Below are 14,801 nucleotides of genomic sequence, written 5' to 3'. Positions count from 1 at the left end.
ATCTCAGCACTTTGGGAGGCCGAGGCGGGTGGATCACCTGAGGTCAGGAGTTCGGGACCAGCCAGAAACCCCATCTCTAATAAAAACACAAAAAATTACCCGGGCTTCATGGCGAGTGCCTGTAGTCCTAGCTACTCGGGAGGCTGAGGCAAGAGAATCGCTTGAACCTGGGAGGCGGAGGTTGCAGTAAGCCGAGATTGCACCACTGCACTCCAGCCTGGGCAACAAGAGCAAAATTCCATCTCGGGGAAAAAAAATAGTATTGTGGCAATGTCAATTTATTGGTTTCAGAAATTGTATGATTCTTATGTAGTATGTTCCCATTAGGGGAAGCTGGGTGAAGGATACACAGGATACACAGGAACTATCTGTACTATTTTGTAACTTTTTCTTAAAGGCTAACATTATTTATTTATTTTTTTTGGAGACAGAGTCTTGCTCTGTTGCCCAGGCTGGAGTGCAGTGGTGCGATCTCGGCTCACTGCAACCTCTGCCTCCCGGGTTCAATCGATTTTCCTGCCTCAGCTTCCCAAGTACCTGAGATTACAGGTGCTCGCCATGATGCTCAGCTAACTTTTTGTATTTTTTAGTAGAGATGGGGTTTCGCCATGTTGGCCAGGCTGGTCTCAAACTCCTGGCCTCAAGTGATCCACCCATTTTGGCCTCCCCAAGTGCTGGGATTACAGATGTCAGCCACTGTACCCAGCCAAGTCTAACATTATTTCAAAATAAAAATTAAAAAAAAAGAAGCTGGATGCGGTGGCTCATGCCTGTAATGCCAGCAGTTTGGGAGACTGAGGTGGGAGAATCGTTTGAGCCCAGGAGTTTGAGACCAGCCTGGGCAACATGGTGAGACCTCGTCTCTACAAAGAAGTAAAAACTAGCTGGGCATGGTGGCAGTCCTGGCCACTTGGGAAGCTGAGGTGGAAGGACCCTTTGGGCCCAGGAGATTGAGGCTGCAGTGAGCCGTGATCCCACCACTGCACTCCTGTCTGGGCAACAGAGTCTGGGCAACAGAGGGAGACCCTGTGTCAAAAAAAAAAAAAAAAAAAGAAAGAAAGAAAAGTGGATGATGTCAAGTACGGACCCAAGACCCGAGAATTCTGTGGCTCCCTGCCATCCAGTCCCTGGCAACTTGACGTGTCACGCTAAAGCCTGTTCCCAGAAGCCTTCCAGATTGGGCCACCCCCACATCTCATCTCAACCATCTCCCTACCTAGTTTTTACTATTGCTTTGCAAGGTGACGAGCACCCAGTCTGTTATGTGGTATAGTGGGTCAAACAGGGTTCCCCCAAATCAGGTCCACCTGGGACCTCAGAATGTGCCCTTATTTGGAAATGGGGATTTTGCAGATGTAAGTAAGGTAAGGTTTGAGATGAGATCCTACTAGATTAGAGTGATTGCTAAATCCAATGAGTGTCCTACAAGAGACTGAAAAGGACAGAGATGAAGCCCACGTGAAGATGAAGGCAGGGATAGGACAATGCCAGAAGCTGGAAGAGGCAAGGAAGGGCTCTTCCCCAGAGTCTTCAGAGGGAGTATGGGCCTGCCAACACCTTGATTCAGGGCTTACGGTTTCCAGAATGTATTCCAGAAATGTGTTCCAGAGGGAATACATTTCTGCTGTTTTTTTGTGTGTGTGTTTTTTGAGACGAAGTCTTGCTCTGTTGCCCACGCTGGAGTGCAGTGGTGCCATCTCGGCTCACTGCAACCTCTGCCTCCCAGATTCAAGTGATTCTTTTGCCTCAGCCTCTTGAGTAGCTGGAACTACAGGTGCCTGCCACCACACCCAGCTAATTTTTGTATTTTTAGTAGAGATGGGGTTTCACCATATTGGCCAAGCTGGTCTTGAACTCCTGACCTCAGGTGATCCACCAGCCTTGGTCTCCCAAAGTGTTGGGATTATAGGCATGAGCCACCATGCCCAGCCAGTTGTTTCAAGCCATCAAATTTGTGGTAATTTGTTATGGCAGCCCTGGGAAACCAATCTCTCTTGTCTGTGCTTTTCTTCTGTTTGCTTGTATGTTAAGTAATGTTGATGTGCATTCCTGCTTCTCTTTCATGCTGGGATCTTCCTACAGGCAGGGATCGTCTCTTCCATTAGGCCGTGCACTCCAAGGGTGGGGGCTGTCCTGAGGTCTCCTCCTTCCTTAGGATGCCATCTCCTGGTGCCCAGCACAGTCCTCAGCACACAGTGTGGGCTCTGTGGGGGCTGCCTGGCCCTGCCTGCTTCACCTGTTTGGATTGGCATGGGGCTCCCCCATGTAGGGTGGTGCAGGGAGACTCACTAACCACAAGAGGTCCTGCCCGGGGCTCCTCCTTTACCCCCCTCCTTTTGGGGCAGGCTGGAGGGAGGGTCAGGTAATGCTGCTCACACAAAGCCTGCCTAGAAGTCCAGAGGTGGGGGGTACTCTGGGCCTCAGCAGTCAAGACTGGCAACTCTTTAACCCCTGATGCCCCAGAAAATGCCCTCCCTTAAAATGTCTGAGTACCATGCTTCTTCGGCATCAGGGAGGGGACGGGGGTGTGGTGTCCTCTCTGTCTGCTCCCTGCTTGACCAGACTGTTTGCAGCTCCTTGGTCACTGAGTCCTTGTCTGCAGGGGAAGAGAGGTTGGTCTCAGGCTCCAGGTTAGGCCACGGTTCTAAGACCGGGTGTGGGGGATCAGGCTTATATTCCATGCTAGTGCTCTGGAGTCGGTGCGTCGGGTTGGGGCGGGGCTGCAGAAGTGCCTTTTAAGATTATGTGCATGGACTGATCTGTCATTGGTTCCCTGCCATCTTTATCTTTTGGATTCCCCTCGGAGGAGGGGGAGGAAGGAGTTTCTTCTGGGTTCCACTGAATCAAATGAAAGGGAAAGTAGAGCTGTTCCTATGTCCTGGGTGCCGGAGCTTCTATTCCTGATCCCTGCAGAAGAAGGAGACAGGGTGGTGGTGGTAGGTGGGGGTGGTGGGGCACAGAGGAAGCCGGTATTGGGCCCTGCACCCCATTCCCAGTCCCAGATCCCTCTGGACACAGCATTTTTCTCCAGTGAGCACAGCCTCCCCTTGCCCCACAGCCAACAGCAACTTGCCTCCCAACGAAAGCATCTGTCCCTCAGCCAAAACCCCTGTCGCCTCTCTCTGGGGAAATTGTAGGGCTGGGCCAGGGTGGGGGGACCATTCTCTGCAGGGAGATTAGGAGTGTCTGTCAGGGGTGGGTGGAGCGGGGTGGGGCCCTGGCTTATTCACGTCCTCGAGAGTCCTTTGCTGGCAGATTTGGGGAGCCCACAGCTCAGGTGTCTGTCTCAGCATTGTCTTCCAAGCGCCTAGGCCACAGTAGTGGGGGGCTCCCCTCTCTGGCTTCTTCTTTGGTGACAGTCAAGTTTGGGGGTGGGGTGAGAGAGGGTCCTGCTTCTCTTCTAGGAGCAGTTGATCCCAGGAAGAGCACTGGAGCCTCCAGCAGGGGCTGTTGGGGCCTGTCTGAGGAGATAGGATGTGTCAGGCAGCCCCAGACATGACCACATTCCTCCCAACATGCCTGCTGGGGTCTGAGGAGCCGAGGGGCTGACGGGAGGGTGGGGTGGGGGCCTGAAGGGTTTGCTTTGGGAGGTTGTCTGGGAGATTACTGAAGTTTTGATATACACACCTCCAAAGCAGGACCAAGTGGACTCCTAGAAATGTCCCCCGACCCTTGGGGCTTCAGGAGTCAGGGACCCTCGTGTCCACCTCAGCCTTGCCCTTGGCACAGCCTGGCACCACTCCAGCCTCTACTCCTCCCCAGAATATCTCCTGGGCCAGTTCCATAAGGGGCTCAAACGAGGGAGCCTGAGCCAGACTTCTGCCTACACTAGGGATGTTCTGGGGGTCTGAGAGGATATCTGGGGCTGGAAGAAAAAAAGGCCCCCCAGGCCTGTTCCTGGATGCAGCTCCATCCACTTTGGGGCTAAGCCTGGGCTACAACAATGCCAACCAGGCTTCTTGCCATACTTGGTTTACAAAAGCCTTTCACATACGCCATTGCATTGCCTTCTCAGAGCTGACTGCAGTAGGCAGAGTAGATGGTATGACTCCCACTTTGCAGGTGAGAACACTGAGGTTCAGAGAAGTGCCAAGCCCTGGGTCACAGGGGCATAAATGGCAGAGCCAGGACCCACCTGACTCCAGGCTGTTTCATGGCCTCCGTGAGGCCACCCGCCCTATGGTGTGGTGGATGTGAGATCCTCACCGTAGGGAGGAAATTAGGGTGTGTGCCCAGGGCTGGGGAGAGCTGCCTGGATTTCTCTTTGATGGGGGTGTTGGGGTGGGAATCACCATACACCTGACTGGCTGAGTGTATTTCAGGGACGGGACAGGCTTCTCAGCACAGCACGGCAGGTCAGGCCTGGGAGGGCCCCCCAGACCTCCTTGTCTCTAATAGCGGGTCATGGTGAGGGAGGCGTCTCTGTGCCCAAGGTGACCTTGCCATGCCGGTGCTCTCCAGCTGGGTACCTGTCCTTTGCAGCGGTGGGCTTCCTCTAAGTGGATGTTAAAGGCCCATCCAGTTCATGGAGAGCTAGCAGGTCACCAGGTTTAAGGTGCAGAGGCCCTGCTCTCTGTCAACCTGGCTGAGCCCAGTGTGCAGGTTCCTGAGGGCTGGGACTCCCAGGACCCCATGGGAAAGTGTAGCCTGCAGGCCCACACATTCCCCTGTGAGTCACGCCTGGCGGGACAAGAAAGACAAAAGCACCCCAAACAATAAGTTTCCAGTAAAATATGACAGACATGATGAGGCGGAGGAGAGGAGGGACCTGGCTGGGAGTTGGCACTAGCCTGTGGGTGATGAAAGCCAAGGGGAATGGAAAGTGCCAGGCCCACCCCCCACCCAGGAGTATAAAGCACTGGCATCTCTTTCTAATTTACCTGAGCACCTTCTCTTCGCTCAGCCAACTGCTTGCTCACACCTCCCTCCTCGGCACCATGAGCACCTGCAGCCGCCAGTTCACCTCCTCCAGCTCCATGAAGGGCTCCTGCGGCATCGGGGGCAGCATCGGGGGCGGCTCCAGCCGCATCTCCTCCGTCCTGGCCGGAGGGTCCTGCTGCGCCCCCAGCACCTACGGGGGCGGCCTGTCTGTCTCCTCCTCCCGCTTCTCCTCTGGGGGAGCCTGCGGGCTGGGGGGCGGCTATGGCGGTGGCTTCGGCAGCGGCAGCAGCTTTGGTAGTGGCTTTGGGGGAGGATATGGTGGTGGCCTTGGTGCTGGATTCGGTGGTGTCTTGGGTGCTGGCTTGGGTGGTGGCTTTGCTGGTGGTGATGGGCTTCTGGTGGGCAGTGAGAAGGTGACCATGCAGAACCTCAACGACAGCCTGGCCTCCTTCCTGGACAAGGTGCGTGCCCTGGAGGAGGCCAACGCTGACCTGGAGGTGAAGATCTGTGACTGGTACCAGAAGCAGCGGCCCAGTGAGATCAAAGACTACAGTCCCTACTTCAAGATAATCGAGGATCTGGGGAACAAGATGAGTGAATGGGCAGCAGAAGGTGCCATTCCAGCTAGCTCCTTCTGGGAACAATAGATTCCCCAGGACACTGACACCTTAACATTTCTCTATAGGACAGAGCCCACCCCAGATCCCTTCTTTCGAGGTCTTGGATGCCCTAAGAGTTGATCAGTGAGAGGATGCTCTCTCTTCCCCAGCCTGCTCATCCCCTTCTGATCTCAAATCCTCAGATCAAGTGAGATCAGTGATTCCTGTCCTTACATTTTACAGAGGAAGCAGTTGAAGCTTCAAGAGGTGCTGTGACCAGCTGCAGGTCACATAGCAAATTAATGGCAGAGCCAAGGCTGGGGCCCTTGTGTCCTACCTTCCAGCACAGGCGAGGAGCGAGGCTCTAATGGGACCAGGCAAGACATCCAAACCACTCATTAGCTCACTAGTCTGGGCTGTGGCTGCCGCCACCCATAAGCCTTGGTACAGGCTGGTCCCTCCCCACAGCCAGGCAGGCATGGAGAGCCTGCAGAGATAATCAGTGTGGCCCCTTGATGTGCCCTGCACAAAGGGAGCCTGGCAGGCTTGTGCCCTGACTCCAGCCCCCTCCTCCCTGCTCCCACATCACCTAGGATCCCTCTCTGCGGGAGTTTGCTGGGCTCTAATGCCTTGCATGGATTAGGGAAATTCAATGATGAGGTGGGGAACTCCAATCAGACTCAGGGGCCAATATATCTTATTCTTCCCTTGAGTCCTCTTTTCTAATCCCCTGTGCCAGTTGGGTTTTATCTCTTGAGGAAGTTCCATTTGAAGTCCCATGGCCCGTGAGCTTGAAAAGGAATGTGCATCTCTGCAGAGGACTGGCAGGGCTGGCTGATGCAGAGAGAAGAGAGGCCAGCTCAGGAAGGAGGGCTAGGGAGTCTCAGATTATTCTCCTCACTTGGAGGTGGGGAACTTGAAGCCCCAAGACCCATTAGGTTTTGCAGCAAGTCAGTGGCAGAATTGCGACCAGAACTCCTGGGCTTTTGATTCTAAGCCCCGGGCTGCATCTACCCACTCTGTTGACCATAAGTTAGCAAAGTCTTAGGACAGGCCTGGGGCATCTGTTTTCCTTTAGGCTGCTATGGTCAAGTTTTGTGGGGGAAAAGGGGAATTCAGGCAAGAACATGAAGCAAGAGCTTAATGTAGGTGACAGTGAAGTCTGGCTTGTGAAGTCCATTTGAAAAATTACCTGTGCCCTTTCCATCCTGCAGATCCTCATGGCCACAGTGGACAATGCCAAAGTCCTTCTGCAGATTGACAATGCCCATCTGGCCGTGGGTGACTTCTGCACCAAGCGAGTTTGCAGTGGTGAGCCAGAACATCCAGTGTCCCCAAAGTAGGGCATTTTTTGGAGCAGTGTTTCCCAAATAGAACTAGCCAGTGCCAGAATAGCTGCATGAAAACTCCCTGCGGTGCTTATAAAAGAATAAGACTCTTGGGCCCCACCCTTGGAGTTTTGATTCAGCTATTTATAGCAGGTTACCTGGGTGATTCTTGTCCACAGCCAGGTTTCAGAACCGCTGCTTCAGGGAGAGGCACTTTCCACTTCCCCAACTGCCCTTGAAGTATAGGAGGGAATCATAGTTGGAGGACTTATGCATTATTTGTTGGCTGAAGCTAGAAGCGCAACCCCCTCCTGAATTCTGCAGCAAAATGAACTGCCTTATCCCCAGGCCCCAGGAATGTTCATATCTGAGCAATCCATGGGCACTGTGTTCAACCATGCCATTTTCAAGATTGGCTCCTTAAACCACCCACAAGGCACCAGCTCTGGGAGAAGCTGCAGGGAGAAGAGAACAAAGCCCTCACTGTGGTCAGAATGGGTGTCTCATTCCTTTTCTCTGGGGTCTTTCCAGGTATGAGACAGAGTTGAACCTGTGCATGAGTGTAGGGGCTGACATCAATGGCATGCGCCGGGTGCTGGGGTGCTGGACGAACTGACCCTGGCCAAAGCTGACCTGGAGATGCAGATTGAGAGCCTGAAGGAGGAGCTGGCCTAACTGAAGAAGAACCACGATGAGGTGAGAACTATATGGAAAAGCCAGCTTAAAAGAAGTGCAGGGAGACTGAGTACGGTGGTGCATGCCATAGTCCCAGCTACTTGGGAGGCTGAGAAGGGAAGATCACTTGAAGACAGGAGTTTGAGTCCAGCCTGCGCAACAAGGCTAGACCCTGTCGAAAAAAAAAAAAGAGAGAGAGAGAGAAGGGAGAGTCGAGATAGAATTGTGACGGTGGGAGGGCAGTATTCAGGCCTGACTAAGGAACCCCAATCCACTGCCATGGTGGAACTTCTGACTATGGACTATCCCTGGCTGTGCAGGAGATGAATGCCCTGAGAGGCCAGGTGAGTGGAGATGTCAATGTGGAGATGGACGCTGCACCTGGTGTGGACCTGAGCAGCATTCTGAAAGAGATGCGTGACCAGTATGAGAAGATGGCAGAGAAGAACCGCAGGGATGCGGAGGAATGGTTCTTCACCAAGGTGGGTGTCATTTGAGGTGGAAGGAACCCAGACCACCTGCCTTCTGGGGCCTTCTGGTGTGAATGGCATTCTCTTTTTTGCAGACAGAGGAGCTGAACAGCGAGGTGGCCACCAACAGCGAGCTGGTGCAGAGCAGCAAGAGTGAGATTTCGGAGCCCTGGTGCACCATGCAGAACCTGGAGATTGAGCTGCAGTCCCAGCTCAGCATGGTAGGAATAGTGCCAGGCCCAGTGGTGTGCTCAGGACTGGCAGGGAGAGAATGGCCACACTCACTAATCCTTGATTCCCTTTCCCTCCCTCACAGAAAGCATCCTTGGAGAACAGCCTGGAGGAGACCAAAGGTCACTACTTCATGCAGCTGGCCCAAATCCAGGAGATGATTGGCAGCGTGGAGGAGCAGCTGGCCCAGCTCCACTGCGAGATGGAGCAGCAGAACCAGGAGTACAAGATCCTGCTGGACGTGAAGATGCGGCTGGAACAGGAGATCGCCACCTACCGCTGCCTGCTGGAGGGTGAGGATGCCCAGTGATTCTTGGCCCTCCCCCTAATCCGCCCCCCCATGGCACTGTCATGGCCCCACCATGTATCTAATGATCCTGCCCTTTTCTGTCTTCACAGCCTCTCCTCCTCCCAGTTCTCCTCTGGATCGCAGTCATCCAAAGACCGGTAAGACCTTCATCCTTTGCAGACCTGGGTTCCAGGCCGCCCTCTGTACCCCAAGCAGGTCTAGGCATTGGCTAGGGGCTCTGTGAGGGGCTGAGCTCTAGTGATGTCACCCAGTTTCCCTTGGGAACCTCCTTGGATGGAAGAAGCTATTTTCTAAACCCTCCTTAGGGCTAGGAGAGGCAGCCCCCACCTCTTACTTCTACCTGGTGTCTGTGGCAGATCCCATTGCTGTGGTGCTCAGCACCATGAACAGGGCCCTGCAGGGCTCTTCCCACCAAGACCACTCCACTGGGTGAATATGGACAGAACCAGCTGGGTGTGAGCTCTTAGGAAGCTCTAATCTGAGGGCAAAGACTCTGTCTCTGACCTTTGGGAGCCCTAGTCTGAAAGAAATGTGTTGACGGTATCAGTGCTTGGGCAACAGCAGGGAGTGAAGCAGTAATCAGGGGAGAGGGCAACGGAGAGACAGTTTGAGTTTCCTCACCTTCTTGGCCTCCTTACTCCTGATTAGTCCATTGTCTGTCCACCTCTGTTAACGTCCTCTTCCGGCCTCTTCCCCAGTGACCCCCTCCAGCCGCCAAATCCTCACCAAGGTCATGGATATGCAGGATGGCAAGGTGGTGTCCACCCACAAGCAGGTCCTTCGCACCAAAAACTGAGGCTGCCCAGCCCCACTCAGGCCTAGGAGGCCCCCTGTGTGGACACAGATCCCACTAGAAGATCCCTTCTCCTGCCCCCTAAGCACTTCACACCTGGATCCTGCTTCACCTTCACCCCCTCCTGGCAATCAATACAGCTTCATTATCTGAGTTGCATAATTCTCACCTCTGTCTGGTCTTTGTTAGGGGTAGGGATGGGGAGAAAGTGGGAGAAGCATCTCTTTGGAGCTTGTCATAGCACCTGGCTATGGCCCCTGGGACTGGGAGAAAAGTCATATGGGTGGGTTGGGCTCAGGTCCCAGGATATCTTTCGCCATCTCAGAAGACAAAGATAGATGTGTGTACCAGGTCATATGGGGTGTCTCCTAGAGTAAGGAGGGATATTCATTCATTTCCTCACTCATTTTCATGTGTGTCCATTCATTCACCAGACATTGAGTGCCCCGATGTCAGGCACTATGTTAGGTTAAGGATTCCTAATGTTTTTGTGATCAGGGATTCCTTGGAGAATATTGAAAGCTATAGATCTTTCCTTCTGCCCCCTACCTTCAAATAAGCATACATACATTTGCATACAATTTCATGGGGTTCAGGGGTCTCCTAGAACTCCTTACTGGAGGTCCATGAACCGAAGGTAGGAACTCAAGCTCTCCTGACAGTCTCATCTCCCTCCACCCCACCTGCTCTTGCCTCTGGTACTGGATCTAATCCTTCTTACACTTGGTTGACCTAGGGCAAGTTGATGACCATCTCCCAGCCTCAGCTTCCATTTCTGTAAAAGGGTCATAATGATAGTATCTACCTTATGGGCTTCTTGGGAGAATTCACTGGAAGAATGCCTTTAAGGCCTCCAGCACAGGGCCTGGCATAGTGCTGGCTCAAGGCATGGCTGTGCTGGCGATACTGGGTAAACTATTTCTAGGGCATGGTGATTATCCACCCACGATGAGAGCATTTTTAGAGGGTTTGGGAATAGACCGGTTTCTAACCCTGGCTCTGTTCTGTAACAGATGTGAGCTTGGAAAGTCTGAGTCTCAGTGTCTTTACTTGTATAGTAAGGATGCTGAGCCCTGCTTCTTGAGGTTGATACAAGAATCCGGTGAGAGACCATACCTTAAGAGCCAAGACTGTATGAGCCTCCCATGGGTGGGGAATGCCTTTCCTTCTCTTTGAGGGGCTAGAAAAGGAGTGGGAAGGGAAGGAGCCTCACCCTAGTAAGTGGTGAAGATTCCAGAGGTGGATGGGGCTCACTGCCCCAAGCTAGGAAAGAGTTGACTAGCCCTGTGTCAGTTTCAACAGCTCATTCATCCGGCTGCCTGAAGAAAACTTGTAGGGGGAGTCAAGGGGAGGGGAGGGACTGAAAAAAGACTAAATTTGGGCAATGGATCTAAAAGCCTGAGCTTTTGAATCAGACTACTTGGGTTGGAGTCCTGGCTCCTACGCTGAATAACCTTGAAGAGTTTGGGCAAGGTACTGAACCCCACATTCCTCTTTCACAAGGTAGGGAATAAACACCTTTGCTGCATAAGGCTGATACCGGAGTGAATGACCTCATGCAGGCAATGAATTTGGCATTGTGTTTGGCACATAGTCAGCATCCTATAAATGGTAATGGGGTGAGTTATTAGGAAAAGGAATGAAGAGATATTGGTTTCTCTTGTTCCTACCTCCACCACAGGAAAAAGAGGACTGCTTTGTGTTTCTGAAACTCTGGGATATCTTTTAACCTAAATTTTGACATCAGAAAGGGTTGACCTTGGGTGATCCCTGGGTGAGGATGGGCCATCCTGGAGGTGAAGTACTAGAGTTTCAGGGATACAGGGGACAACTCAGGAAGGAGGAAGGTTTGAGGGTGCTTCCCCAGAGAATGAGAAGAGGTGGGTTTGAGGTCCCTAGAGGGTACAGGACCCTAGTGTGGGGAGGGGCTTTGTGATACTCCTAGGGGTGTTGGATTCTGGTTCCTAAGGTTCCCAGTTGGGCAAAGAACCTCCTGCCCAAGTGTGGCAAAGAATCTTGGGAGTGGCCCACATTTGAGAGGTCACATGAGCCTGGACAGAGAGCAAAATATGGCAAGAGTCACCAGTAGGGATGGAAGCCCAGAACGCCCTGAACTTCATAAGAATCCCCAGACACCTCTCTACCTTGGAGGCGGTGCCAGATTAAAGTCTCTGTGCCCAAATGAGATCTGCTTTAGAGGAATATAGAAACGTGAGGTCTCTTAGACTGGGGTGAGGTGGGGCGAGCCTCCTCTCTGAGTGGTTGCCGTTACTGTTTGGAGGGAATACACAGGAGACCTGGGCTTGCTTGTGGGTAAAAATGGCGGCTGGGACCACCTGGCTGAAAACAGGCTCAGAACCAGGAGAGGAGGAAGTCAAGCAGGGAGGCTGGGAGGTGGTCCCACCCTGTACTGTCAGACTCCAGAGGAAGAGGGCAGACAGGGCAGTGGCCCCAGGGGTCTCACATGGACTCCCGTCCTCCTGGGATTTCCTCACCGTACCTCACTGGGGAGGTGAGGGCCAGTGTTTGGATCCTGCTGATAAACAGGGCTCTTGTTCACAGAGCCTGGCAGCCACAAGCATCCAACTCAAGATATGAGCCCAGCAGCTCTGACAACAGTGACTGCCTTCCCTTGGCCTCTGCTCAGCTAAACAACAGACCAGCAAAGTGACTAGTGGAAGCAGGTGGGATTGCGTCTCTGAGTCCTGGGGCTGGTCAGGTGACCTCTCTGGCTCCGCCTCCCTGTAAACCCTCTCTCCACCCTCCCGGTACTCAGAACTGGGCAGTGCTAGGTGAGCCACTGAGAAGACTCCTCCAACCTCACCCTAGGAAGACTGGCTTGCTCCAGGTCCTACAGGCTGAAAATGACAAAGTCCTGTCCATGCTCAGGCTTTGCCACGTCCTGGGTGGCTTCATTCCTGTTCCGTTCTTTCTCAGGGATGAGATAAAACCGAGAGACCCATGGGAGCAGTGTGCATTTTTCTTAGCTTACTCCATGGTTTTTGTTTTATGGTGTGGAACTAACCTTGAAATTCTCAATCCCCTTTATTTTTGGGAACTTTTTTTTTATAGTGAAAAGATCTCTAATGTGTCCAGGGAACTCTATAGGCAGCAACTGGCAAATGTGCCTACCTAATCAGGCAAATGGCACTTCCCCAAGGCCACAGACAACCTGGCTTGGGTAATGTAGGCGACTGTTCCTACAGGAAGACATCAGAGGAGGCAGCCCCAAGGAGGCCTGATCCTCAGGGGCTGGGGGGTCCTGATGTCCTGGTGGGACCCCAGGAGGTTCTCTGGCCCACCTCACTGACCTTGGAGGCTGCCACAAAGGGGACAAAGGGATGTCAGGGATTTCCAGGGCGATGGACCGGCCTCAGGCAGGTGCAGGGCAGTCACCAGCTCCTCCTCCATTGCTGTTTGCTGAGCGCAAGCTTTCCCGACGGGGCTTCCTTCTGTGCCACTCTCAGCTGTAAGGCCAGGCCTGGGAAAGGAAGTCTTTTTCCTTTAAGGTGCTCTGATGAACTTTGGGGGTGACTTGGCATGAGAGAGAGGGCAAAAAGAGACACACAGAAATAGAGAGAAACAAATGGATATAGAGTTGAGAGAGAGAGAGAGGGAAGGAGAGGGAGAGAGTCAGAGAGACAGAGCCAGGGAAAGAGAGGATAGTGAGGGCGCTGGGCCAGTGCTAGGCAGGGAGGAACATTCATTCATTCATTCATTCATTCATTCATTCATTCACACATACTTATCAAAACTTAACTGTTGTAGGTGTAGGGGAGATGGGGTGAATTGAGACAGACTGAATAAAAAAAGAGACAACATGAGGAAGAAGGTAGAGAAGGACCCAGTGCATGTGTGGGGCTTGGGACAGAGAGCAGGAGCTCTGAGCCTGTCTCCACTGTAGCTCCTTCTCACTGGCGGACAAGCCCTGGCTCCACTCCCACCTTGTTTAGCTCTGTGACTGCGGCCAAGATACCCTCTCTGAGCCTCAATTTCCTCACCTGTAAAATGATTTAAAAATTAACACATACCTCCTAAAACAGTTGGTGAAGATTAAATTCGACAGTGCAGACAAAGCAACAAGGGTCTCGCCTGCAACACTGGAGGTTCCTTGATGGAAGGAACTATGATCCTCCAACCATCCAGTGTCCTCCCCAGGCCCCACAGGGACAGGTCTTTGATCTTAATTGGGGCTCAATAGGCCAGAGGGATGGGCAAATAATAAGCAACGGAGCTGAGAACCCAAGTCGCCCAGACGGTCCATGGGGAAGTTGGGTGCAGCCACAGTGCCACCGACAGTCAGTACGATGTCCCACTATGTGCCAGACCCACACCAGCAGTTTTACAATATGAGGTCTTTTAAGCCTCACAACAACCTCATGAGGCCAGAACTATTTTTTTTTTTTTTTTGAGACCAAGTCTTGCTCTGTCACACAGGCTGGAGTGCAGTGGCACGATCTGGGCTCACTACAACCTCAGCCTCCCAGGTTCAAGCGATTCTCCTGCCTCAGCCTCCCAAGTAGCTGGGATTACAGATGCCCACCACCATGCCCAGCTAATTTTTGTATTTTTAGTAGAGATGGGGTTTCACCATGTTGGCCAGGCTGGTCTCAAACTCCTGACCTCAGGTGATCCGACCACCTTGGCCTCCCAAAGTGCTGGGATTACGGGTGTGAGCCACTGTGCCTGGCCAAGGTCAGAACTATTTTTTTTCCCATGGAAATCCTTTGCTTGACTTAACCCACTGCCCTTCAGCCACACAGGACTCCTGCCCTGGCAGTCACTTTGCTTGTTCCCACCTCAGGACATTTGCACATGCTGTATGCCCCTCCCCTTTTTCCTTCTCCTGGCTCACTTCTCCTCCCCCTTCACTCAAGTGTCTCTTTCTCAGGGAGAAGGTCACTGATGCCCCCAACCATGCCACACCCCTTATTATGTGCTCTCCATTCCCCCACCAACCATGCTCACCTCAGTTGTGAATTGCATGTTTATTTTTGCAGGTCTATTTTATCCCATAACTGTTCATCAAGATAAGGGCTTGCTCATTACTTTATCCCCAGCACTCAACCCAATGCCTGACACATAGTAGGTGCTCAATAAAGGATGAATCTGAATTTACAGTGAGGAAACAGGTTCAGAGAGGGGAAGCAACTTTCTCCAAATAAGTGGAAGAATCCGGCTTTACACTATGACCTGCCTGGCTCCGAAGCTGGTGCTCTCAGCCTCTCTGCTAGGTGTGTCCCAGCAGACACAAGCCTGGGGTGGCTAGACTCAGGTGGAGGCACCTATGCGGGCCCACTCCATCCCCTCACTGTCGTCTGATAGGGTCTGGCTGGGCAGGGTGGTGGCAAGTGCCTATTGTATGAGAAAGAATGAGTGTTGACAGACAGGTGCAGGTACCCACAGCCCTGCATCAGTGGGCAGTGCACACCTGCCTAGATGGTTCATGGAGGCTCCAGGGAGGAGCTGTGACTCAGCGGGTGCTCCCTCTCCCAACAGCCAGCCACATGCTGA

The 14,801-nt window shown here is 52.8% G+C and overlaps 1 pseudogene; it reads left to right on the top strand.

Moving 5' to 3' along the window:
- Nucleotides 1-4,937: 4,937 nt before the first annotated feature.
- LOC129051230 (keratin, type I cytoskeletal 14-like) lies at nucleotides 4,938-9,290 on the top strand (annotated as a pseudogene).
- The last annotated feature ends 5,511 nt before the right edge of the window (nucleotides 9,291-14,801 follow it).

This window comes from Pongo abelii, chromosome 19 (assembly GCF_028885655.2).
Source record: "Pongo abelii isolate AG06213 chromosome 19, NHGRI_mPonAbe1-v2.0_pri, whole genome shotgun sequence".
In the NCBI taxonomy this organism is placed as follows: Eukaryota; Metazoa; Chordata; class Mammalia; order Primates; family Hominidae; genus Pongo; species Pongo abelii.
Note: the sequence above shows the minus strand (reverse complement) of the source record. Positions and strands in the feature narration are given on the sequence as shown.